Raw genomic sequence first — 27460 nt, 5'->3', positions numbered from 1 at the left:
GCTTTGTTATATGTCCACACATAGGAGTGTTTTTAATGATTTATCAAAAGAACACTCATGTGTGGACGTATAACAAGCTTCTGCTTAGAAAAACACCTTTCAACATTTTAGTATTTCACTGTCACAACATGGCTCATCATATTGTGATGTGCTCATCAAAACTCAAATCATTAACATCACACCTTTAACGATGAGTCAGTGGATATGATGGTCTGTTCAGTAACACTGGCAGACTGCTGTTATAATGAGGTACAACTTCTTATAAGTGTGTATGAGCCTTTATAATGGCACATGAAATGTTTAAAAGCATATCAAATGTTATGTTGTTCTATGCATGAATCAACATTTCAACGGACTCTAAATGGCTATCGGAAATGAATATCTACACTCCTAAGCACTATCTAGAATACCGAATGGTACTTTGGCTGTCCCAATAGGAAAACCCTTCGAAGAACACTTTTTGGTTCCAGGTTGAACCCTTTTTGGTTCCATGTAGAACCCTCTGTGGAAAGGGTTCTACATGGAACCCAAAAGGGTTCTACCTGGAACCAAAAATTGTTCTACCGGAACACAAAAAGGGCTCTGCCATGGCAACAGCCAAAGAACCCTTTTGGAACCCTTTTTCTAAGAGGTATAGGCTGCATGTGTAGAATATTATTGAACTTGAAGTTATTTTTAAATGCCTATATATTCCAAGCTTTTTTCTTTATTTTTCTATGTTCTTTCACATTTATATTAGGCTCCGTGCATTTTGTGCACATCATAACCTAACAACAGCCCCGACGCGATAGCCCCTGGATACCAAATGCGCGTTCCTTCTCGGCTCGCGCGGCCGTCACTGCAACGGCATACGCCACAATTACATTTCAGACCAGAGGAACGGCGCTGTCTTACAATGAAACACAGGCGGAGGCAGGCAGTGGAACTCTAGCCTGTGGTGCCTGCCATTTAGACCGAGAGATGGGTAGATGACGACCGAGAGCAATGGAGTCGAGGGCCCGTTGATAGCATGAATGACAGGTATCACAAGGCGGCCCGGGATGGCTACCTGGACCTGCTGAAGGAGGCTACGCGGAAGGACTTGAACGCGCCGGATGAAGATGGCATGACACCGACGTTATGGGCCGCTTATCATGGCAACTTGGAGGCTCTGCGACTTATCGTGGGCAGAGGGCAAGTAGACTTTTAAGAACTGAAAATGTACTTTTCGTCACGTGTGGAATGTTGTATTCCTTTTGCTCAACTCGTGCAGTAGCTAAGGATAGATAGTGTCCATATCTCGTGTGGTTAATAATATTGTGTAATAAAACATTTAAGTATTATTGCGCACTCTTATCATGGATAGATACGACAGGTAAAGTTCCCCCTGTGTTAAATAGTTATTCTATTGCCCACCTATACTAGCTAGCCTACCCCTTCATGCAGTGCTCTGTGTATTATATGTATATTCTCCTATGGAACGCATCACCTCTGTAGGAATTAGGTCTGGTCTAGTAAAACCTGTAGCGTTAGATAAGGTCTGTAGCATTAGGTAAGGTCTGTAACATTAGGTCAGGTCTGTAACATTAGGTAAGGTCTGTAACATTAGGTAGGGTTAGTATTAAAGGTCTGTAACATTAGGTCAGGTCTGTAACATTAGGTAGGGCTAGTATTAAAGGTCTGTAACATTAGGTAGGGTTAGTATTAAAGGTCTGTAACATTAGGTCAGGTCTGTAACATTAGGTAGGGCTAGGGTCTGTAACATTAGGTATTAAATTAGGTCTGTAACATTAGGTCAGGTCTGTAACATTAGGTAGGACTAGTATTAAAGGTCTGTAACATTAGGTCAGGTCTGTAACATTAGGTAGGGCTAGTATTAAAGGTCTGTAACATTAGGTCAGGTCTGTAACATTAGGTAGGACTAGTATTAAAGGTCTGTAACATTAGGTCTGTAACATTAGGTAGGGCTAGTATTAAAGGTCTGTAACATTAGGTCAGGTCTGTAACATTAGGTAGGACTAGTATTAAAGGTCTGTAACATTAGGTAGGTCTGTAACATTAGGTAGGGCTAGTATTAAAGGTCTGTAACATTAGGTCAGGTCTGTAACATTAGGTAGGACTAGTATTAAAGGTCTGTAACATTAGGTCAGGGAACATTAGGTCTGTAACATTAGGTAGGGCTAGTATTAAAGGTCTGTAACATTAGGTCAGGTCTGTAACATTAGGTAGGACTAGTATTAAAGGTCTGTAACATTAGGTAGGGCTTAGGTATTAAAGGTCTGTAACATTAGGTAGGACTAGTATTAAAGGTCTGTAACATTAGGTAGGTCTGTAACATTAGGTAGGGCTAGTAAAGGTCTGTAACATTAGGTCAGGTGTAACATTAGGTAGGACTAGTATTAAAGGTCTGTAACATTAGGTCAGGTCTAACATTAGGTAGGGCTAGTATTAAAGGTCTGTAACATTAGGTAGGACTAGTATTAAAGGTCTGTAACATTAGGTAGGACTAGTATTAAAGGTCTGTAACATTAGGTAGGTCTGGACTTAGTAACATTAAGTATTAAAGTCTGTAACATTAGGTCTAGTATTAAAGGTCTGTAACATTAGGTAGGACTAGTATTAAAGGTCTGTAACATTAGGTAGGGCTAGTATTAAAGGTCTGTAACATTAGGTAGGTCAACATTAGGTAGGGCTAGTATTAAAGGTCTGACATTAGGTAGGACGAGTATTAAAGGTCTGTAACATTAGGTAGGACTAGTATTAAAGGTCTGGAACATTAGGTCAGGTCTGTAACATTAGGTAGGGCTAGTATTAAAGGTCTAACATTAGGTCAGGTCTGTCACATTAGGTCAGGTCTGTAACATTAGGTAGGACTAGTATTAAAGGTCTGTAACATTAGGTAAGGTCTGTAACATTAGGTAGGACTAGTATTAAAGGTCTGTAACATTAGGTCTCTGTAACATTAGGTAGGACTAGTATTAAAGGTCTGTCACATTAGGTAGGACTAGTATTAAAGGTCTGTAACATTAGGTCAGGTCTGTAACATTAGGTAGGGCTAGTATTAAAGGTCTGTAACATTAGGTAGGACTAGTATTAAAGGTCTGTAACATTAGGTAGGTCTAGTATTAAAGGTCTGTCACATTAGGTAGGAGGTCTGTAACATTAGGTCAGGTCTGTAACATTAGGTAGGGCTAGTATTAAAGGTCTGTAACATTAGGTCAGGTCTGTCATTAAAGGTCTGTCACATTAGGTAGGGCTAGTATTAAAGGTCTGGAACATTAGGTCAGGTCTGTAACATTAGGTAGGGCTAGTATTAAAGGTCTGTAACATTAGGTCTGTCAGGTCAGGTCTAGTATTAAAGGTCTGTAACATTAGGTAGGACTAGTATTAAAGGTCTGTAACATTAGGTAGGGCTAGTATTAAAGGTCTGTAACATTAGGTAGGACTAGTATTAAAGGTCTGTAACATTAGGTAGGACTAGTATTAAAGGTCTGTAACATTAGGTCAGGTCTGTAACATTAGGTAGGACTAGTATTAAAGGTCTGTAACATTAGGTCAGGTCTGTAACATTAGGTAGGGCTAGTATTAAAGGTCTGTAACATTAGGTAGGGCTAGTATTAAAGGTCTGTAACATTAGGTAGGGCTAGTATTAAAGGTCTGACATTAGGTAGGGCTAGTATTAAAGGTCTGTAACATTAGGTCAGGTCTGTAACATTAGGTACTAGTATTAAAGGTCTGTAACATTAGGTAGGACTAGTATTAAAGGTCTGTAACATTAGGTAGGGCTAGTAGGGTCAATAGCAAGGTGCAGCACCAGTCGTGCTAGAGGGGTGTGCCATAATAACACATGAAAGAGGAGATCATAGCCTACTGACAGATTCAGGATGCAGGATAAATAAAGTAACAGTAGCCTACTGACTGATTCAGGATAAATAAAGTTACAGTAGCCTACCGACAGAGTCAGGATGCAGGATAAATAAAGTAACAGTAGCCTACTGATCTTTAGTTTGTTCTTTGTCTGTGGCAGGTTAGCCACACCCATAATGCCTAGGTGGTGGTCAGTGGGGATTTATTGAAGTCATGTATGTTTGTTCCATTGAAATGAACTGTTTTGGCTCGGGGTAAACAAGTAAAAGGTCACCAATACCACCACCACACTGACCACACTAATAGTGTATACTGTAGAGAGGCCTACCTACAGTGCCTTGCGAAAGTATTTGGCCCCCTTGAACTTTGTGACCTTTTGCCACATTTCAGGCTTCAAACATAAAGATATAAAACTGTATTTTTTGTGAAGAATCAACAATAAGTGGGACACAATCATGAAGTGGAACGACATTTATTGGATATTTCAAACTTTTTTAACAAATCAAAAACTGAAAAATTGGGCGTGCAAAATTATTCAGCCCCTTTACTTTCAGTGCAGCAAACTCTCTCCAGAAGTTCAGTGAGGATCTCTGAATGATCCAATGTTGACCTAAATGACTAATGATGATAAATACAATCCACCTGTGTGTAATCAAGTCTCCGTATAAATGCACCTGCACTGTGATAGTCTCAGAGGTCCGTTAGAAGCGCAGAGAGCATCATGAAGAACAAGGAACACACCAGGCAGGTCCGAGATACTGCTGTGAAGAAGTTTAAAGCCGGATTTGGATACAAAAAGATTTCCCAAGCTTTAAACATCCCAAGGAGCACTGTGCAAGCGATAATATTGAAATGGAAGGAGTATCAGACCACTGCAAATCTACCAAGACCTGGCCGTCCCTCTAAACTTTCAGCTCATACAAGGAGAAGACTGATCAGAGATGCAGCCAAGAGGCCCATGATCACTCTGGATGAACTGCAGAGATCTACAGCTGAGGTGGGAGACTCTGTCCATAGGACAACAATCAGTCGTATATTGCACAAATCTGGCCTTTATGGAAGAGTGGCAAGAAGAAAGCCATTTCTTAAAGATATCCATAAAAAGTGTCGTTTAAAGTTTGCCACAAGCCACCTGGGGGACACACCAAACATGTGGAAGAAGGTGCTCTGGTCAGATGAAACCAAAATTGAACTTTTTGGCAACAATGCAAAACGTTACGTTTGGCGTAAAAGCAACACAGCTCATCACCCTGAACACACCATCCCCACTGTCAAACATGGTGGTGGCAGCATCATGGTTTGGGCCTGCTTTTCTTCAGCAGGGACAGGGAAGATGGTTAAAATTGATGGGAAGATGGATGGAGCCAAATACAGGACCATTCTGGAAGAAAACCTGATGGAGTCTGCAAAAGACCTGAGACTGGGACGGAGATTTGTCTTCCAACAAGACAATGATCCAAAACTTAAAGCAAAATCTACAATGGAATGGTTCAAAAATAAACATATCCAGGTGTTAGAATGGCCAAGTCAAAGTCCAGACCTGAATCCAATCGAGAATCTGTGGAAAGAACTGAAAACTGCTATTCACAAATGCTCTCCATCCAACCTCACTGAGCTCGAGCTGTTTTGCAAGGAGGAATGGGAAAAAGTCCAGTCTCTCGATGTGCAAAACTGATAGAGACATACCCCAAGCGACTTACAGCTGTAATCGCAGCAAAAGGTGGCGCTACAAAGTATTAACTTAAGGGGGCTGAATAATTTTGCACACCCAATTTTTCAGTTTTTGATTTGTTAAAAAAGTTTGAAATATCCAATAAATGTCGTTCCACTTCATGATTGTGTCCCACTTGTTGATTCTTCACAAAAAAATACAGTTTTATATCTTTATGTTTGAAGCCTGAAATGTCGCAAAGTTCAAGGGGGCCGAATACTTTCGCAAGGCACTGTACTGTGAACATTTCCTGTACTTTTATTGGACAGTATATGTTTTCTGTGTTTTGGAATACCATAGAATAGAATATCACATAATAGAATACCATAGAATAGAATACCATATAATAAAATATCATAGAATAGAATATCATATAATAGAATAGAATATCAGAATATAATATATTATAGAATAGATCATTTCATAGAATCTCATCATAGAATACCATAGAATATAATACCATATAATAGAATATCATATCATAGAATAGAATATCATATCATATCATAGAATATCATATCATAGAATAGAATATCATAATAGAATATCAGAATAGAATATCATATTATATCATAGAATATCATATAATAGAACAGAATATCATATAATAGAATAGAGTATCATGGAATAGAATATCATGGAATAGAATATCATAGAATAGAAAATAATATATCTATTGTTAATTTGGTTAGAACAAAAATTGCCTTCTCCTTTTCCCCAAATAACCCCAGACATATATTGACTGGCACAGCTAGGGTCAGCCACGAGGATATAGCCCAGCTGTGTAGACCAGTTTAATCATGAACCTTTCCATTGATAGACTATTAACTGAGTAGGTTAGCTAGTTCCAGACATTTAATGTCACTTAGTGCCCCTAGCAGTGCCCTGAGGCAGTGGTTCAATCCCCTGTCCTACCAGTCACTCTACACTACTGTATCACTCATCTCATATTCTATATCTGTCAATAAAACTTCCAAATACCCCCCAAAAATATAACATTGGATCTGATAAATGTTTTGTTGACGTGATGATGTGCATTGATTGATTTGGCCTCGCCCTACTTTCTTTGTGGAGGGACTACTGGCTCCAACTATAGACTAACCAATGAGCAAGCTACTGCTTAGTTATGTCACTGTTTTTCAAATAACCATAAAAGTGTCCATCTCTACTCATATCCTAGCAACATAAATGTTTGCAACAAAAGGAAGCCTACCATGATCAGTTAAGGCTGTTGTTGTATCCTCTCCTCAGTTTAACATTGCTTTTTGAAAAAACATCAGAACGTCAGAGAGGGTGAGATTACAATTCTAGATGTAGAATGTTACTTTACTGGTTATTGTGCAGGTCAGAATTATGTGATGCAACAATGGACAACTCATCACGTCATCATCATGCTATTTCTTCTTTCAGTAAAAATGTGTAAAGTGTAATGCTTTTTTACAGACAGACAATCTCACTTAGTTTCCATGTATGTCATTTGTCAGTAGCTATAAAATTAATTCAGATCAAACATTCTATTCAGGATAGAAAATGAATACATCTAATTTGGGACAATCAAATGACCAGTGGCCAATGAGCCTGTTTAGATGATAACGTCAGGTTCAAAACTTATGGCATCCTTGATAAAGATTTTTTTAAAGACTGTATGAAATACAAATACTGAGATATTGTATGCACAAAAAAAAAAAGGAAAATATTATTTTATATACTAATTCAATTGATCAGAGAAAGAGAGTTTAACATGTGATAAAAAAGATGAGGAAACATTTCCCAATTTTATTGAGCGTACAATATAACTCAGTATTTGTATTATTTATTTTATAGTCTTTTTTGCTCATCTTTATCAAGGGATGCCAATAATTTTGGACCTGACTGTATGTTGGGTTTAGATTAGGAAGCACCAGTAAACTGGAGTACACAAAGCTCTCTTCAGTGTGTTTCTGGCTGACCTGGTTTCCCTTCCTGTCCAGATAAAGAAGCCCATTAGCAAAGTAGTTAATTGGCAAAAGTTCGGGGGAATTCTCTCTAATCTCTATTTCTCTCTCTTTCTGTCCCTCTCTCTTTCTCTCCATAAATATGTATGTACCTAATATGGGTTGGGAGGGGGGGGGTCCTGTTTGGGTGTTTAAGACAGGGGCTTTCACACATACCTTGTGTAGGGGGGAGATTGTAACGACAGTGGTCACATAAAGAACTAAGTATCCCACCACAAAGTAGTATACAAGGGTGAAGGTGGTTGGAGGTAGGGTGAGGATCGTACCAGAGCAACAGGCTGGTGAGGGCCTCCGTACTCCCAGTTGGGGTTTCAGACCCTTATCTTTCCATGGCTCAGTTATCTGTTTCACCAGGGCCCTGTCAGGTGTCCTATTGGAAATGACACGTAAAGCTCTTACAAGATGCCACCTTTTCTCAAGCTTCCAAGGCTTTTGGTGGAGGTGGGGACAGTGGAAAGGGGAGTCTCAGTCAGTGGTGGGACATAGGGAAAGCCCAGTTTCAGCTGTTATGTCAGCAGTATTCAGCTTTCAGAGTCCAGGAGAGAACTGAGGAGCTTGAGAGGTTCATAAGTGAGGTAGAGGATGAGCTGGTGGGGCAAGGTAGGGCCGGGCTGCGAGATAATCTATCTGAACTACGCTGGTGTTTTCTTTCAGATGAAAGCAAAAGGAGCACTTGTATGAGCTAGGATGTTCCATGTTGAGAGGGATGGATGCTCCCAGCTCTTTCTTCTTTGGGTTGAAAAAACAGAGTTTGTCTGGTGGGGTAACTTCTGTTGTGGGGAGATGAGGGAGCCTGATGGGTGTGTAACTCCTGTGTGTTCTCAGGTTCTGCTCACGGAAGTTCCCAAATTCAGAGAAATTAAATGGATTTACTCCGGACGTTTCACAAACTCTCGGCTGCTATCTCCAAGATGGCCTCTGGCCGCGCCCCGCTGGTCGATGGTCTGCCTGTGGACTTTTATAAAAAGTGAATTGGACAGGACTTGTTTTGTTTTTGAGTGCGTCGGAGGAGTTGCAACTAAGCTGTTGGTGGGTGGCTTGAGTGACCTAAAGAACTGGAGGCCTGTAGCGTTGTTCTGTGGGGACTATAAGGTCTTTGTCAAGGTCCTCTCTAACAGACTGAAGTCCCACTGGGACCAAATGTACTGTGTACCAGGATGCTCAATCACAGACCATCTGTTCCTAATCAGAGACATAATAATCAAGGCTTCAGAATGTGGACCTTTGGACCTTCTTCCTTAGAACGCCTTTGATAGGATGGACTATGAGTATCTGTGGGTGGGGGCAGTGGGTCTGTGAAGGGCTCAATATTTTTGGGATGTATCTGGGCTTGGAGGGGTGGGTCAGGAAGAACCGGGAGGGAGTGTCATAAGTGGTGGTGTCGAAGCCAGGCTAAGTGGAGGTGGCTCCTCTACCAAGTGTCATACAGAGGGAGGGTGCTGATCATCAACAACTTGGTGGCATCGTCCCTATGATATAAACTGTTCAAGGCCCCGTCAGTCTGCTGCCTGTCCAGGAAGGGAGACAAGGCCTCATGGACCTGGAGAGCAGGGTGGCAGGCTTCCGACCCAAAGTGGCACAGAGACTATACCACACTGATGATGGCTGGAGGGAACTAGCATGTGCTCTGTTGAGGAGGGCTGGCAATTTAGGGCTGGACCAGCAGCTTCTCCTCATGAGGCTGAACACAGCAGGGGTCTTAGACTTTTACACTCTAGTACTGAGTGCCTGGCAACTGCCAAGGACCACACGAGAAGGGGGTGTGGTGCATGGGCCATGGGAGGCCATCTTCCACAGATCCCTTTAAGGTCGTTCAGCCACCCTGCAGGGATGTTTAATGGCATCAAGAAACTGCCTAAGCCACCGTTTCCACCATTGCAAGTGACAGCAGACACTAGGAACTGGCAGGAAGGTCCGGAGGACGTACTGACTTTTAACACTTCGATCCTGGGGAAGTTTGCGAAGGTGGGGGGCAATGCACTGTTCACCCTCAGTGTTAAGGAAGTTAGGCACATCAGGAGCTTAGCGGGAGTGAAGGGGCATCAGTGGCAGGGGGTTGTGGGGGCTGAGAGCATGGCAGGGTGTAGGTGGAGGGTGCTCTATAAGCTCCCATTGTCGAACAGGTTAGGTGACCGAGGTATTCAACCAGTGAAAGGGCCAAATGTGTTTGGTGTAATTTGTCTCCCTCTCTCCCTGTCTCTTTCTCTTGGTCATTTCTCTCTCTCTCCCTCTCCTCTATTTCTCTCTCTGTCAGTGTGTCTGCTTTTGCCAGGCATAGTACGATCTCTCGTTCTCTCACACAGACTAAAGTGGGCCTTGTGTGCATTTCAGGAACACAAATATACTGTAAGCAAATGCCAAATTAGGTTTGATGTGGTTCATTAGTCCTCTGTGCATTCCACCATTTTGTTGAGGGAAAATGTACACAAAGTAACACAATGGCGGGTCCACTTAGACAGTGTGGTGATAAAGTAACCGATAACAACCCTAGTTCTAGGAATTCCCACGGTATTCAGCTTATAAAACATTTACTACACCAAATGTGTACTGTACCCATCTCTCACTGATTATGATAAACAGCAGTTCTAACACCATGAAAAAGTGTGCGTGACATGTGGTACTAAAAATACTTCCAGTCACCATAGTTTCTCACAACACCAGTGACTGGCTACTAGACAGCAGCACCCTTGAGATCCAGGGAGACCATTTCAGTGATGTCTGACAACTTTATTGGGTTTGCTGCTGAAATACAGGCCTGGCAGATTTACAGTGGATTTATAGGGGATAGTGAAACAGTAGCAGTAGGGAGCAACAATCTGTCATTCTATGATGTAACAAGCATAGTCAGGATACTGAGGACAGTGGAGTCCTTTTCAATTCCATTCTTATCATATTTTAAGTGAACAAGGGTTATCGTGTGTTATTATTGGGCTATGACCTGCAGTAAAAGGTGCCCAGAGAAGAGTGAGGTATGTGTAAAATCATGTAGTGTCTAACAACTGGAGCTGTAATTGCATAATAAACATTATGTATCATCAAATAGCTGGTCGTCTGTAGCTCAGTTGGTAGAGCATGATGTGTGCAATGCCATGATGGTGCGTTGGATTCCTGGGACCAGACATAAAATGTATGCATCAATGTAAGTGGCTTTGGATAAAGTGTCTGGTAATTGGCAGATATTATATAATAGCACTGATATTTAGATTTATTTGAGATTCGTCTGCCCAGAGGCCCGGGCATTTGTGACACAGTCCTTTAAAGCGCTTGACCCTTTGAGTCCCCTTTGCACACACATTTTCACCCCAAAACATTTACCAGGAGAGTAGACAAAAAAGGAGCCCCAAAAGACGCTGATAATCAAAAATGAGAGAAAAAAATCTTTATTAGTATTTTGACAAATAAAGATTTAATGAAGAAAAGTACTCTTGTAACTCAGTTAAACTGTGATACATATTCTTAACCTGTTACGGCTAGACCCTCGAGACCCTCGGCTAGACCCCTCGGCAACATCCGGTGAAATTGCAGAGCGCCAAATTCAAATTAAATTACTATAAATATTAAACTTTCATAAAATCACAAGTGTAATACATCAAAAATAAAGCTTAACTCCTTGTTAATCCAGCCGGCATGTCAGATTTCAAAAAGGCTTTACAGCGAAAGCAAACCATGCGATTATCTGAGGACAGCGCCCATCATACAAATGCATGACAAACATATTTTAACCAGGGAAGTGCAACACGAAAGTCAGAAATAACGATATAATTCATGCCTTACCTTTGAAGATCTTCTTCTGTTGGCACTCCAAAATGTCCCAGAAACATCACAAATGGTCCTTTTGTTCGATAAATTCCTTCTTTATATCCCCAAAATGTCCATTTATTTGGCACGTTTGATTCAGAAATACACCCGTTCCAACTCACCCAACATGACTACAAATGATCTAATAAGTTACCTGTAAACTTGGTCCAAACAACTTTCCTAATACAACCTTAGGTATCCTAAAACGTAAATAATCAATCAAATTTAAGACGGAATATACTGTGTTCAATAGCGGATAAATTCAACGTGGAGCGAGCTCCAGGTCGTGCGCAACAAACAATAGAGTCCACTTGGCTTGACACTCACAACGAGCAGCTGTACTTCTTCATTTCTCAAAAGAAAATCATCAACCAATTTCTAAAGACTGTTGACATCTAGTGGAAGCCATAGGAACTGTAACCAGGTGCCTCAAAATATAGTTTCCCATAGAAAACGAATTGAAAACACAGTAACCTTAATTTTTCTTTTTCCTGGATGGTTTGTCTTCGGGGTTTCGCCTGCCAAATAAGTTCTGTTATACTTAAAATAATGTCTAACAGTTTTAGAAACTTTAGCGTGTTTCTATCCAAATCTACCGATTATATGCATGTCCTAGCTTCTGGGCCTGAGTAACAGGCAGTTTACTTTGGGCACGCTTTTCATCTGGACGTGAAAATAGTGCCCCCTAGCCCGAAGAAGTTTTAATAGAACAGAATGACCCTAGCCCTACCTGACCCTAGCCCTACCTGACCCTAAACCTAGCCCTACCTACCTGATCCTAACTGACCCTCCTAAACCTAACCCTACCTGACCCTAACCCTAAACCTGACCTAAACCTACCTGACCCTACCTGCCCTACCTGACCCTAACCCTACCTGAACCTAACCCTAGACCCTAACCCTAACCCTACCTGACCCTAACCCTACCTAACCCTACCAGACCCTAAACCTGAAAACCTAACCCTACCTGACCCTAACCCTACCTGACCCTACCTGAACCCTACCAGACCCTAAACCTAACCCTACCTAATCCTAAACCTAGCCCTAAACCTGACCCTAACCCTACCTGATCCTAAACCTACCTGACCATACCTAAACCTAACCCTACCTGACCATACCTGACCCTAACCCTACCTGACCCTAACCCTACCTGACCCTAACCTAACCCTCCTACCTAACCCTAAACCCTAACCCTACCTGATCCTAAACCTAAACCTAGCCCTACCTGACCCTAACCCTACCTGACCCTACCTGAACCTAACCAGACCCTAAACCTAACCCTACCTAATCCTAAACCTAGCCCTACCTGACCCTAACTGATCCTAAACCTACCTGATCCTAAACCTAACCCTACCTGACCCTACCCTACCCTAACCCTACCTGACCCTAACCTAATCCTACCTGACCCTAAACCTAACCTGATCCTAAACCTAACCCTACCTGACCCTAACCCTACCTGACCCTACCTGAACCTACAGACCCTAACCCTACCTGACCCTCCTAACCCTACCTAACCCTACCTAATGACCCTAAACCTAGCCCTAACCTGACCCTAAAACCCTACCTGCCCTACCTACCTGACCCTACCTGATCCTAAGCCCTACCTGACCCTACCCTACCTGAACCTACCAGACCCTAACCCTACCTGACCCTAAACCTACCTAATCCCCTAAACCTAGCCCTACCTGACCCTACCTGACCCTAACCCTACCTGCCCTAACCCTACCTGATCCTAAACCTAGCCCTACCTGACCCTAAACCTAGACTGTCCTAAACTGTGACCTCTCAGTTCTTAGACGATTTAGACTAACCTCTCAGTTCCTAAATCTTCTAGGCTGTGACCCCTCAGTTCCTAGAAGATTTAGACTTCCCAGACCACCTTTGTCTTATGTCCCAGACAAGACAACACATGCAAAACAAGACACTAAAATTGGCACACTAGAGAGGAGACAGCAAATCAATTCCGGAGACCCAGTTTGAACCCTTGTAGGTAACACTAGACAGTGAGAAACCAGGGTTGGGCAGGTGATATTTTAATAATTTGGCTCCCTGAGCTAATGCAGAGGCTTTAGCTCAGAAGGCTAAGTAAGAGTAATGTGTTGGCACCTTTTTTCTCAGAGTGCAGGGTTCTATCTAGGACCAAAAGGGTTCTTCAGCTGTCCCCATAGGGGAAACCTCTGAAGAACCCCTTTGATTCCAGGTAGAACCCTTTTGATTCCAGGTAGAACCCTTTTGATTCCAGGTAGAACCCTTTTGATTCCAGGTAAAACCCTTTCCACAGAGGGTTCTACCTGGAACCAAAAAGGTTTATCCTATGGGGACAGTCGAAGAACCCTTTTGGAACCTTTTTTTCTAAGAGTGTGGATTGTCAGATCAGGGCAGGAAGAAATTAAAGTCAGGCAAGTTAGGAGTTAGTTAATCCTATGGCTCTCCTGGGGGGGAATCAGGATCAGGCAGGTGAGGTGTTAATCTGCTGGCGTTCCAAGTTAATGCCTTTAACTCATTGGACTAAAACTGTTGTGTTGCGCACGAGACCCGGGTTGGTCACACAAGAAATCAAGGTCAGTCTGGTGAAAGGTGCTAATCCTGGCTCTGGTTGGGACTAGCGTGGCAGGCACACAGCTTCTCCGTTGTCTGTGAAAACCTTGCAGCTTTGTCCATCAATAATGTATCCCTAGCCCCTGCGACCAGTGCAATGCTAGCTGCACCTCATCAACTATTGATCAAGCCTGTTGGAGAACTAATGCTACAGTATATAGGGATGCTACGACGGAGCTCAAACCCTGTCTGTTAAAGCATTTATGTTGGAAAGTCAACTGAAATCAACTCAATTATTGCTTAAAGGTCATCTGGAACTTAAAAAAGAAAAAAACAATTCACGGTTGCCCCTATCACTTCCATTGATTGTTAGCTAGCTAGCGGTGGCTAATGTTAGTGAAGGTCCTAATGGCTTTTCAAAGAAAACTGGAAAATTACAGACTTGGGTTTTTATATCAGGTAAATCCATTTGAATTCAACCACTTTTTGACAGCATCCCTTTAGATTTATACAACACTTTCCATTACATTAGAAATCCAAGGCTTAAAAACAAAGGTGTCCATGTATGCTGATGACTCACGTTTTATATTAAGTTCACAACCTAGATCCCTGCAATGTCTCATTGAAGATCTAGATAACTCTTCCGGACTAAAACCTAATTATGATAAGTGTACAATATTACGTATTGGATCATTTACATTACCCTGCAGTTTACCTTTAAAACGGGTTCATGGTGAAGTAGACATACTTGGTATTCATATCACAAAATATATAAATGAGCTCTCCACAATGAATTTCAATAGAAAACTTGTAAAAATAGACAAGATCCTGCAACCATGGAGGTAAATACCTGTCTATTTATGTACAAATTGCCCTGATTAACTCCATAGTTGTATCTCAGTTTACTCACTTATGCCGCTGCCTACTCCTGATGATTAGTTTCTCAAATCATATGAGCAAGAAATATTTTGTTGCAAAAGGGTTTGCTAATGATCAATTAGTCTTTTAAAATGCTAAACCTGGATTAGCTAACACAACGTGCCATTGGAACACAGGAGTGATGGTTGCTGATAATGGGCCTCTGTATGCCTATGTAGATATTCAATTAAAAATCAGCGGTTTCCAGCTACGATAGTCATTTACAACATTAACAATGTCTACACTGTGTTTCTGATCAATTTGATGTTATTTTAAGGGACAAAAAAAAGCGCTTTTCTTTCGAAAACAAGGACATTTCTAAGTGACCAAAACTTGAATGGTAGTGTGTGTATGTGTGTACACACACATACATATACTGCTCGACTAAAAAAAATCTTGGTCGATCAAACAATCAACCATCGACTAATTGGGGTCAGCCCTACTTGCCTTGCACCACTTATTAGATATATTAGCTTGATAGCAAACGTCCTCGCCATGTGATTTATCATAGTAATAAGTAGCAGCAATCTAAAGGATCAGATGAAAAACATGCCAGGAAAAGTGATTGGCTGAAATGATGAAGTAAGTGGATGGAGAAATTAGTTGTCAAACAGTTGTCATTTTTTGCTCTTTTATTTATTTACATTTAACGTAAATGGAGTTTACGAGTGTTCAGATAAAAATAAAAATAATATTTGCATATGTAACTTAGACCCTACTTCACATCATCTGAGGTTGTGTTGTGCCTCCATCGGTTGAGACACAACATGTAAAGGTTTAAAAATGTCAATTTCTTGAAAAGAATGTTTTTTATAAAGTATAAAATAGTTTGACAACCCTGTTTGTAAGCTTTTAAAAGATAATCTCAACCGTTGATCTTTTCCAGTGATGAAGACAAGTCTCGTGGTATGGTGGGGTATGCAACATGGGTCAACATTGAGCACCTTTCTCTCTTCAATGTCAAGAGTCACTTTCTGATCACTTCTACAATGGGCAAATATGTATGGAAGGTTTCGTTCAAAGCAAAAGGGGTGTTGTCAAGAAAGTGATTGGATTGACTCTGTTGTAACAGGACCTCTTTCACCCCTCTGCCCGGTTGACACTAATACAGATGATCTTCCCCATGCTTGACTATGGGGATGTCATCTACAGTTCAACATGCAAGGGATCCCCAGAGAAGCAAGATGGGCTTCATCATTCCACCATTTTGTTGAGGGAAAATGCACAAAGTAGCACAATGGCAGGTCCACTTAGTGTGGTGATAAAGTAACCGATAACAACCCTAGTTCTAGGAATTCCCACGGTATACAGCTTATAAAACATTTACTACACTGTGTACTGTACCCATCTCTCAGTGATTATGATAAACAGCACACATTCACATTTCCATCAATCGGCCTGTCAACATATCCTCCAGCTATAGAACAGTGTTGAATAATACCTGACCTCTACTGTACAAGTAGAATACGCTCTACCTGACCCCTAATGGGCTACCAAGTGGCGCAGTGGTCTAAGGCATTGCATCTCAGTGCTAGAGGAGTCACTACAGACCCTGGTTTGATCCCGGGCTGTATCACAACCGGCCATGATCAGGAGTCCCATTAGGCGGAGCTTGGCCGGGGTAGGCCGTCATTATAAAATAAGAATTTGTACTTAACTAATTTGCCTTGTTAAATAAAGGTTCAATAATAAATAAAACCCTACCAGACCCTAACCAATATAAAGTATATTTGTTTCATTGTTCTCTATTATTCTGTGTACATCTGTGACCCCTCAGTTCCTAGAAGATTTAGACTGTGACCCCTCAGTTCCTGCCCTTCTGTGTTGTCACATGCCCCCGCCATGCCCTTCTGTGTTGTTACACATGCCCCCGCCCTTCTGTTGTCACATGCCCCCGCCCTTCCTGTGTTGTCACATGCCCCCGCCCTCCTGTGTTGTCACATGCCCCCGCCCTCCTGTGTTGTCACATGCCCCCGTCCGTCTGTGTTGTCACATGCCCCCGTCCGTCTGTGTTGTCACATGCCCCCGTCCACATCCCCCGTGTTGTCACATGCCCCCGTCCGTCTGTGTTGTCACATGCCCCCGTCCTCCTGTGTTGTCACATGCCCCCGTCCGTCTGTGTTGTCACATGCCCCCGTCCTCCTGTGTTGTCACATGCCCCCGTCCTCCTGTGTTGTCACATGCCCCCGCCCTCTGTGTTGTCACATGCCCCCGTCCTCCTGTGTTGTCACATGCCCCCGTCCTTCTGTGTTGTCACATGTCCCCGTCCGTCTGTGTTGTCACATGTCCCCGTCCGTCTGTGTTGTCACATGTCCCCGTCCTTGTGTTGTCACATGTCCCTGTCCTTCTGTGTTGTCACATGTTTTGTTGTGATTTGATTTATTGCACCACACTTCCTAGTCATCACTGGCCAGGCCGTCATTGTAAATAAGAATTTGTCTGTAGTCCTTTACAGGCAGCTTTGAACTCTGATAAGGGCCTATATCGTAAGGCAGTGGCTGTATACATGTGCACTTCACATTTCCATATCATTAAAAACTCATGTAATAAAGTGTCAGCATTTATGAACACTAATATACAGTTACAAGATGACATTGTGTTATACCCTGGGTTTGTTCTGAACAGAATGAGACAATGTTTGTTGTATTGGGACAAAGATTTGCCGTGGACCACGTATTTGAATGCACTCATGACTCCATTCTATGTGGAAAATAATTACAATCTGCTGCTCTGAATTGCCTTGTGAAAGCCTCAACACTAATGTCATGTTATAATGGAGCTCTCATGTTGGCTATAGAACATACAAAAACACCTTATAGTTGAAGACTCTCCTTTGAGTCATAGAAACGCATTGAAATGACTTAGGAACGGTTCACACTTGGAGAGGTGTGTGGCCCCTTGGAGACACCAGTTAGTCCTCTCACTCAAACCCTTGTCATTCTATTGTCTTATGTTTCACCTACCCCAGATTTCCCAATAATATTCTTATCATGTTACTGAATATATCCAGAGTATTTTCTGGTTTAGTTAAACAAATGCAGTAAAAAGTGCTGTAAATGTAAAATCACATTAAATCAACAGTGGATTCAGTCTTGTGTCAGGTGAACTGGTGTCCTCACCTTTAGTCTCATACTTGTCCCATAATCTCCAAACTGTTCCCTTTTAATTGCTACTATAATTCTGCATATGCTTTCCATATTTCCTCTGAGGAAAATATTTTATTTAGCCCAATGCCCACCAGTGTAAGGGGTTTTAACTGACTCACCTGGATAAATAAAATATATACACATTTAAAAACGAACCATGGATTAAAGTTGGTCTTCTGGCCCAGACTACTTTCAGGGTCAGGAACCATCTAACATCAAGTTGTAAAATCATGAACTTCCCCTTTAAGATCAGCAATAAGGTTAGTGTACCACCATCCAGAACCATTCCAAATCTGACAGCTGTTTATACACTGCCTTTAAATAGAGGAACTTCCTGTTAATATTTAAACCTCTGAAAGGATAAGTTGAAGTACAAGCTGGTGGTAAACAGGACTTCACCTTTGATGTAATTCCTGTAAACAATTCCCTTTTCCTGGGAATAGAACTGAAATACGAATCACGTTGTGATATGTTATCAATGTTTTATGGAACACGTTAAAAACTCAAATCTGCCCCTCAGCCCTAAACAAATATTAGTGACTTTAAGTCATCTGTACTGGCCCTAAACAAATAAAGTGACAAAGTCAACTGGCCCTAAACAAATATTAGTGACAAAGTCATCTGTACTGGCCCTAAACAAATAGTGACTAGTGACTTTAAGTCAAAGTCTGTACTGGCCCTAAACAAATATTAGTGACAAAGTCAACTGTACTGTCCCTAAACAAATATTAGTGACAAAGTCAACTGTACTGGCCCTAAACAAATATTAGTGACAAAGTCAACTGTACTGTCCCTAAACAAATATTAGTGACAGTCAACTGTACTGTCCCTAAACAAATATTAGTGACAAAGTCAACTGTACTGTCCCTAAACAAATATTAGTGACAAAGTCAACTGTACTGGCCCTAAACCAATATTAGTGACAAAGTCAACTGTACTGTCCCTAAACAAATATTAGTGACAGTCAACTGTACTGGCCCTAAACCAATATTAGTGACAAAGTCAACTGTACTGTCCCTAAACAAATATTAGTGACACTAAGTAATCTGTAATGTCACTACATTGGGAAAACTCAGCTCCAATGCTGCGCGACTGAAGGAATTGAGCATGACATCACCAGGTATGCACACCCTGGTAGTACGCTCCTGAGTCAGGGGCAGCCTGACTGGCCCGGGCGTCCCGTGAAACAAGACACTGGTTAGTGTAGTGGTGTTGACAAGCCGGTGGTTGTGTTACAGGCTGACTGTAGTGTAGAGGTGTACAGTGGGGCAAAAAAGTATTTAGTCAGCCACCAATTGTGCAAGTTCTCCCACTTAAAAAGATGAGAGGCCTGTAATTTTCATCATAGGTACACTTCAACTATGACAGACAAAATAAGAAAAAAAATCCAGAAAAATCACATTGTAGGATTCTTTATGAATTTATTTGCATATTATGGTGGAAAATAAGTATTTGGTCAATAACAAAAGTTTCTCAATACTTTGTTATATACCCTTTGTTGGCAATGACAGAGGTCAAACGTTTTCTGTAAGTCTTCACAAGGTTTTCACACACTGTTGCTGGTATTTTGACCCATTCCTCCATGCAGATCTCCTCTAGAGCAGTGATGTTTTGGGGCTGTTGCTGGGAAACAGACTTTCAACTCCCTCCAAAGATTTTCTATGGGGTTGAGATCTGGAGACTGGCTAGGCCACTCCAGGACCTTGAAATGGTTCTTACAAAGCCACTCCATTGCCCGGGCGGTGTGTTTGGGATCATTGTCATGCTGAAAGAGACAGCCACATTTCATCTTCAATGCCCTTGCTGATGGGAGGTTTTCACTCAAAATCTCACGATACATGGCCCCATTCATTCTTTCCTTTACACGGATCAGTCATCCAGCCCCAAAGCATGATGTTTCCACCCCCATGCTTCACAGTAGGTATGGTGTTCTTTGGATGCAACTCAGCATTCTTTGTCTTCCAAACATGACGAGTTGAGTTTACCAAAAAGTTATATTTTGGTTTCATCTGACCATATGACATTCTCCCAATCTTCTTCTGGATCATCCAAATGTTCTCTAGCAAACTTCAGGCGGGCCTGGACACGTTTGGCACTGCAGGATTTGAGTCCCTGGCAGCGTAGTGTGTTACTGATGGTTGGCTTTGTTACTTTGGTCCCAGCTCTCTGTAGGTCATTCACTAGGTCCCCCCGTGTGGTTCTGGAATTTTTGCTCACCGTTCTTGTGATAATTTTGACCCCACGGGGTGAGATCTTGCGTGGAGCCCCAGATCGAGGGAGATTATCAGTGGTCTTGTATGTCTTCCATTTCCTAATAATTGCTCCCACAGTTGATTTCTTCAAACAATGCTGCTTACCTATTGCAGATTCAGTCTTCCCAGCCTGGTGCAGGTCTAGGCAAGATACAATTTTGTTTCTGGTGTCCTTTGACAGCTCTTTGGTCTTGGCCATAGTGGAGTTTGGAGTGTGACTGTTTGAGGTTGTGGACATGTGTCTTTTATACTGATAACAAGTTCAAACAGGTGCCATTAATACAGCTAACGAGTGGAGGACAGAGGAGCCTCTTAAAGAAGAACTTACAGGTCTATGAGAGCCAGAAATCTTGCTTGTTTGTAGGTGACCAAATACTTATTTTCCACCATAATTTGCAAATAAATTCATTAAAAATCCTACAATGTGATTTTCTGAAAAACATTCACATTTTGTCTGTCATAGTTGAAGTGTACCTATGATGAAAATTACAGGCTTGTCATCTTTTTAAGTGGGAAAACTTGCACAATTGGTGGCTGACTAAATACTTTTTTGCCCCACTGTAGGTCCTAGTGGAGGCTGAGGTGCCCATGGTAGGCTGATGGTAGGGGAATGGAAAGCATGTAGAAGCCAGAGAAGTCCTCTAAACATAATGACAACAGGTCCAAACAGTGGTATTGTTCATCTCATAACTTGTGTATCTGTTTGGCGTCATTAAGAATTAGTTTACTGTGGTGCTGGTGCTGCAGAGATTTATCAGTGCTAAAGGGTACTGTGATGTAAGGTTAAACATGATTTATGAAGACTCGATGAATAGCCCATGGATGAGATCTCAGTGCCGAAATCATGATTTAAAAAATCATGGGCTTTCTCACAAGGTACCTGCTATGTTTAGGAGTATCTGAGTGGGTTATCCTTCTCCTGGTTCATATTACTCACAGATAGCACTTACTGAATGCCTTTGGAACAGAACAGCATGACTTGTTGTAACAGCATCATCACCTCTGTCTTGGCACGGGTCTTCGTTGGCACTGTAAAGAGTTGGGGATGATCTTGACATCGTTGCAAAATTGATGTTTCAAGTACAGGTAAGAGTGGGAAAAAAGTATCTTGTTTACTAAGAGCACGTATTTGTGGTGCATTAGATTTAGCTTGATATTTTCACATTTGGGACTACTCCATTGGTTCTGGGGGGACTAAATCCAGCAGTTCAAGTATTTGAAATACTTTTACATAGTCCTGTTCGTCCCAGGTCTGTGTACAACATCCATATTAGAATGAAGACTGTCTAATATGGAGGCCATATGTGTGCTATATGCCCGTTGCTTCTTTCAGCCTCTCTGGATCAACATTCTAGCTGATTTCTGTACTTCCTCTTGTTCTGCAGAGGCAACCCTGATAAGTGTGACATATGGGGAACACACCTCTCCACCTGGCGGCCGCCAACGGCCACCACAACTGCCTGTCCTTCCTGGTGTCCTTCGGTGCCAACATGTGGTGCCTGGACAACGACTACCACACGCCCTGGACATGGCCGCCACCAAAAGCCACATGGACTGTGTCCGCTACCTGGACTCCATTGCCGCCAAGCAGTCGGCCCTCAACCCCAAGCTGGTGGGGAAGCTGAAGGAGCGGGCTTTCCGTGAGGCCGAGAGGAGGATTAAGGAGTTGTGAAGCTGCAGTGTGGAGCGCAAGTTCCACAAAGAGGCGGCGTCGGAGCAGTCCATGTCAGACGCCATGAGCCACTACACAAGCAGCTCAGTGAGCCGCAAGCTGCACCACCTAAACACCACCACCGAGTGTGCCATACTCTCAGGTCAGTACAAACTGCACCACCACCGTCAGTGTGCCATACTCTCAGCAGTACACCACCATGTCAGTGTGCCATACTCTCAGGTCAGTACAAACTGCACACCACCGTCAGTGTGCCATACTGAAACTGCACCACCACCGTCAGTGTGCCATACCAGGTCAGTACAAACTGCACCACCACCGTCAGTGTGCCATACAGTGTAGCACCACCACCGTCAGTGTGCCATACTCTCAGGTCAGTACAAACTGCACCACCACCGTCAGTGTGCCATACAGGTCAGTACAAACTGCACCACCACCGTCAGTGTGCCATACCACCACCGTCAGTGTGCCATACTCAGGTCAGTACAAGCTGCACCACCACCTCAGTCAGTGTGCCATACCATACTCAGGTCAGTACAAACTGCACCACCACCCCTGTCAGTGTGCACTCTCAGGTCAGTACAAGCTGCACCACCCCTGTCAGTGTGCCACTCTCAGGTCAGTACAAGCTGCACCACCCCTGTCAGTGTGCCATACTCTCAGGTCAGTAACAAGCTGCACCACCCCTGTCAGTGTGCCATACTCTCAGGTCAGTACAAGCTGCACCACCTAAACACAGTACACCACCACCCCTGTCAGTGTGCCATATTCTCAGGTCAGTACAAGCTGCACCACTGTCAGTGTGCCATACTCTCAGGTCAGTACAAGCTGCACCACCTAAACACCACCACTGTCAGTGTGCCATACTCTCAGGTCAGTACAAACTGCACCACTGTCAGTGTGCCATACTCTCAGGTCAGTACAAGCTGCACCACCTAAACACCACCACTGTCAGTGTGCCATGTCACACCCTGATCTATTTCACTGTCTTGTGTCAGTCAAGCTGCACCACCCCTCAGGTGTCTCCCAAATCAGAGTCAGGCAGGATCAGGACAGGCAGAAAGGTCAGAACTGGGAAGGCTAAGGGGAAAAACTAGAACACAGGAACACTCTGTTAGGACTTACCACCAAGACAAACTAGCAACAGACAAACATTTCACCTGAAAACAGAGTCAGGTATAAATAAAAACTACTTAAGGGCAACAGACAAACAGAAAACTCAGGTATAAATACACAGGGGATAATTGGGAAAATAGGAGACACCTGGAGGGGGTGGAGACAAGTATAAGACAGGTGAAACAGATCAGGGTGTGACAGTGTGCCGTACTCTTAGGTCAATACAATACAGCTTCATCCAGCCATTTTTGGCTTTTGAATATTTATTTAAAGGGACATTCCACTCCAAAACCAATGTTTGTCAGATAAAAATAGTTTAAAAAAATAAAAATAGTCCAATGTCAAGAGGAGTGCACATTCCATTGTTTGTGTAGGTCCAGCTATATGATGCCTCAAGCTAAATGAATAAATGGGAAAGATGAACACAGCACATCTGGAAATAATATGATGCTTCTCTTTTCCCTTCATTTAGGATTGTCGCACAAAGCTGCATCTATAAAATGAATGACCTGGGATATGGACTTATCTCAAGTTTGACAAATGTAATGTCCCTTTAATTTTCAACATGGCGTACATAATTATAGTCTGCAAATAACTGTCATTGTATCCTCTCCTTTCTCCACTGATGGGAAATGCTGCTGTTCCAACTGTTGCATGTGAAATGGTACAGCAGCAGACATAACAGAGAGGGAGTTTCACATGCACAACAGTTGGAACAGCAACATTTCCCATCAGTGGAGAAAGGAGAGGATACAATGACAGTTATTTGCAGTCTATAATTATGTATGCCATGTTGAAAATTAAAGGGACATTACACTCCCAACATTAAACATTTGTCATCTGTTAAATTTGAGATGTGTGCTCCTCTATAATTAGTGGTTGAAGCCTGTGTTGCTCTTTGTCCCTGCAGGCTACTCTTCACGCCACAACCCGAGGCAAGACCAAGATCCAGAAGAGGTTGGAGAAGAGGAAGCAAGGGGACGGGACCTTCAAGATCTACGAGGACGGCAGGAAGAGCGTGCGCTCCCTCTCGGGCCTTCAGCTGGGCAACGATGTCATGTTCCTTAAACAGGGAACCTATGTCGGCCCTCGGGACCGCGCAGGGCGCCGCGGCAACCTCCGAGACATATTCCACGGAGACGCCAACGACGACGCCATCTCTCGTGCCATCAGCGAGCCGGACTTGTCTTACCGGCCCGACATGGAATACTCTGAGGTCAGCACCGACTCGGGCCACGACTCTCTCTTCAACCGGCCCGGTCTGGGAACCATGGTGTTCCGACGCAACTATATCAGCGGCGGCCTGTTCGGCATCGGCGGGCGTGACGAGGGGAGCCTCGGCGGAGGAACCGAACGGGCTGGCAGCACCAACGTTCGGCTACGCAGCCGGCTGCGGCGTTCGCCCAGCCTGGACGATGGGGGGGACAGCATCGGCAGTGCCAGCAGCCTCCGGGAAAGGAACCGCCAGGAGCTTCCCTGGGACGAGCTGGAGCTGGGGCTGGATGATGACTGCGAGGCCGTGACCAGCCCGTTGGAGGTGTTCTTGGCTGCGCAGACCATGGGCGAGTTCCTCACCGTCTTCAGGCGGGAGAAGATCGACCTGGAGCGCTGCTGCTGTGCTCGGACCAGGACCTCAAGAGCATCCACATCCCCTGGGGCCCAGGAAGAAAATCCTAGATGCCTGCAAGAGACGTCTGGAGACCCTTGAGGACCCTGACTACATCGAGGACACCCTGCTGTGAATGGTGAATGACACTTTTGGATCTGAAGATGCTGTGTAGGTACTGTATACCTCTACTACTGTGACGTTCACCTACAGAGGAAACCTACACTACAGAGTAAACCTACACTACAGAGTAAACCTACTCTTAACCTACAGAGTAAACCTAACCTACAGAGTAAACCTAACCTACAGAGTAAACCTAACCTACAGAGTAAACCTACATTACAGAGTAAACCTACATTACAGAGTAAACCTAACCTACAGAGTAAACCTAACCTACAGAGTAAACCTAACCTACAGAGTAAACCTAACCTACAGAGTAAACCTACATTACAGAGTAAACCTACACTACAGAGTAAACCTAACCTACAGAGTAAACCTAACCTACAGAGTAAACCTAACCTACAGAGTAAACCTACATTACAGAGTAAACCTACATTACAGAGTAAACCTACATTACAGAGTAAACCTACATTACAGAGTAAACCTACATTACAGAGTAAACCTACATTACAGAGTAAACCTACACCTACAGAGTAAACCTACATTACAGAGTAAACCTACATTACAGAGTAAACCTAACCTACAGAGTAAACCTACATTACAGAGTAAACCTACACTACAGAGTAAACCTAACCTACCTACATTACAGAGTAAACCTACATTACAGAGTACAGAGTAAACCTACACTACAGAGTAAACCTAACCTACAGAGTAAACCTACATTACAGAGTAAACCTAACCTACAGAGTAAACCTACACTACAGAGTAAACCTAACCTACAGAGTAAACCTACACTACAGAGTAAACCTACATTACAGAGTAAACCTAACCTACAGAGTAAACCTAACCTACAGAGTAAACCTAACAGAGTAAACCTACATTACAGAGTAAACCTACATTACAGAGTAAACCTACATTACAGAGTAAACCTAACCTACAGAGTAAACCTAACCTCCAGATTACATCTGAGTGTGTAGTGTGGGGATTTTTCAGTGGGACATGTTAGTATTGTTGCTGCTCTCCTCTACACATAGTTATGAAGGAAGGCATCTAGTGTTTTCTTTGGTTGATGATAATAGTAACAATCCGGCATAGAATTCATTCTTGTCTGTCTCTTCAAATATGTCATTGCCATTCTTCTGGAGACCACTAGGTGGACACACTGTATAGGTCCAGCAGAATGCTCTTCCTACCTTAAAGGTAGGTCAGTGGAGCATTGTTGCTCAGTGTTGTCAGGGCTAATGTCTCAAAGGGGTTTGTTGTAGTGTATGCAACATTCAGAGACTTTACAGCAACAACATAAATAGCAGGTTTGTTGTAGTGTATGCAATATTCAGGGACACGCTTATCTGACTCTGCGATTTTATGTAAGGACATTCAGAGAAATGTTGTCATTTCATTCCCTGGGTGACCCTGTGACTTGTTAGGCAGAAAGGAGGACATTGTTAAGATAAACATCTCAGTGAACAAAAGAAGACAAGTAAAATACAGAAACCTGAGCTTTCTATGGACTTTGTAAATGAAGGAGAAGAGCTGAAGAAATCTGAAAGGTATTTTGGATCTGGAAGTCCACTGCACTGTTGACCAATTTTAATGATCTAAAGACACTGTTGACCATTTTAATTAACTAAACGACACTGTTGACGGTTTTAATGCACTAAAAGATACTGTTGACCCTTTTAATTAACTGAACCACACTGTTGACTGTTTTAATGCATCTAAAGGACACTGTTGAAACTGGACACTGTGACCGTTTTAATGAACTAAACAGACTGGAATGCCTTGAAACTGTTGACTTTTAATGAACTACAGAGGACCTTGCTGAAGGACAGAGAGCTATGGCATGCCATCTTTTGGAGCATTGCGTCACCATACGCAGTCAGCCAAAGACTGCCTGGATCTGTATCCACAGAACACAGTGTTGATGTGCAGCAGTGTTCTTGTATGTCATGTGGCACAGTGTACAGAGAGAAGAACAAGGAGGTGTGGCTTGCCCCCCTCCAACACCTCTCTGTCTGACCCCAATACGTTGGCCCCTGTGGGGCATGTTAGACACCGTACTACCATCCCCTGAGACTGTGTTCCTGGTGTCAGTACATGGGGCATGTTAGATACCGTACTACCATCCCCTGAGACTGTGTTCCTGGTGTCAGTACATGGGGCATGTTAGATACCGTACTACCATCCCCTGAGACTGTGTTCCTGGTGTCAGTACATGGGGCATGTTAGATACCGTACTACCATCCCCTGAGACTGTGTTCCTGGTGTCAGTACATGGGGCATGTTAGATACCGCACTACCTGTGTTCCTGGTGTCATACTACCATCCCCTGAGACTGTGTTCCTGGTGTCAGTACATGGGGCATGTTAGATACCATACTACCATCCCCTGAGACTGTGTTCCTGGTGTCAGTACATGGGGCATGTTAGATACCATACTACCATCCCCTGAGACTGTGTTCCTGGTGTCAGTACATGGGGCATGTTAGATACCATACTACCATCCCCTGAGACTGTGTTCCTGGTGTCAGTACATGGGGCATGTTAGATACCGTACTACCATCCCCTGAGACTGTGTTCCTGGTGTCAGTACATGGGGCATGTTAGATACCGTACTACCATCCCCTGAGACTGTGTTCCTGGTGTCAGTACATGGGGCATGTTAGATACCGTACTACCATCCCCTGAGACTGTGTTCCTGGTGTCAGTACATGGGGCATGTTAGATACCGTACTACCATCCCCT

General features: G+C 43.0%; 1 pseudogene; it reads left to right on the top strand.

Annotated features, from left to right (window-relative positions):
• Positions 1 to 21611: 21611 nt before the first annotated feature.
• On the top strand, positions 21612 to 24891 carry LOC121838830 (annotated as a pseudogene).
• Positions 24892 to 27460: the final 2569 nt, after the last annotated feature.

This window comes from Oncorhynchus tshawytscha, unplaced genomic scaffold, assembly GCF_018296145.1.
Source record: "Oncorhynchus tshawytscha isolate Ot180627B unplaced genomic scaffold, Otsh_v2.0 Un_contig_6607_pilon_pilon, whole genome shotgun sequence".
In the NCBI taxonomy this organism is placed as follows: Eukaryota; Metazoa; Chordata; class Actinopteri; order Salmoniformes; family Salmonidae; genus Oncorhynchus; species Oncorhynchus tshawytscha.
Note: the sequence above shows the minus strand (reverse complement) of the source record. Positions and strands in the feature narration are given on the sequence as shown.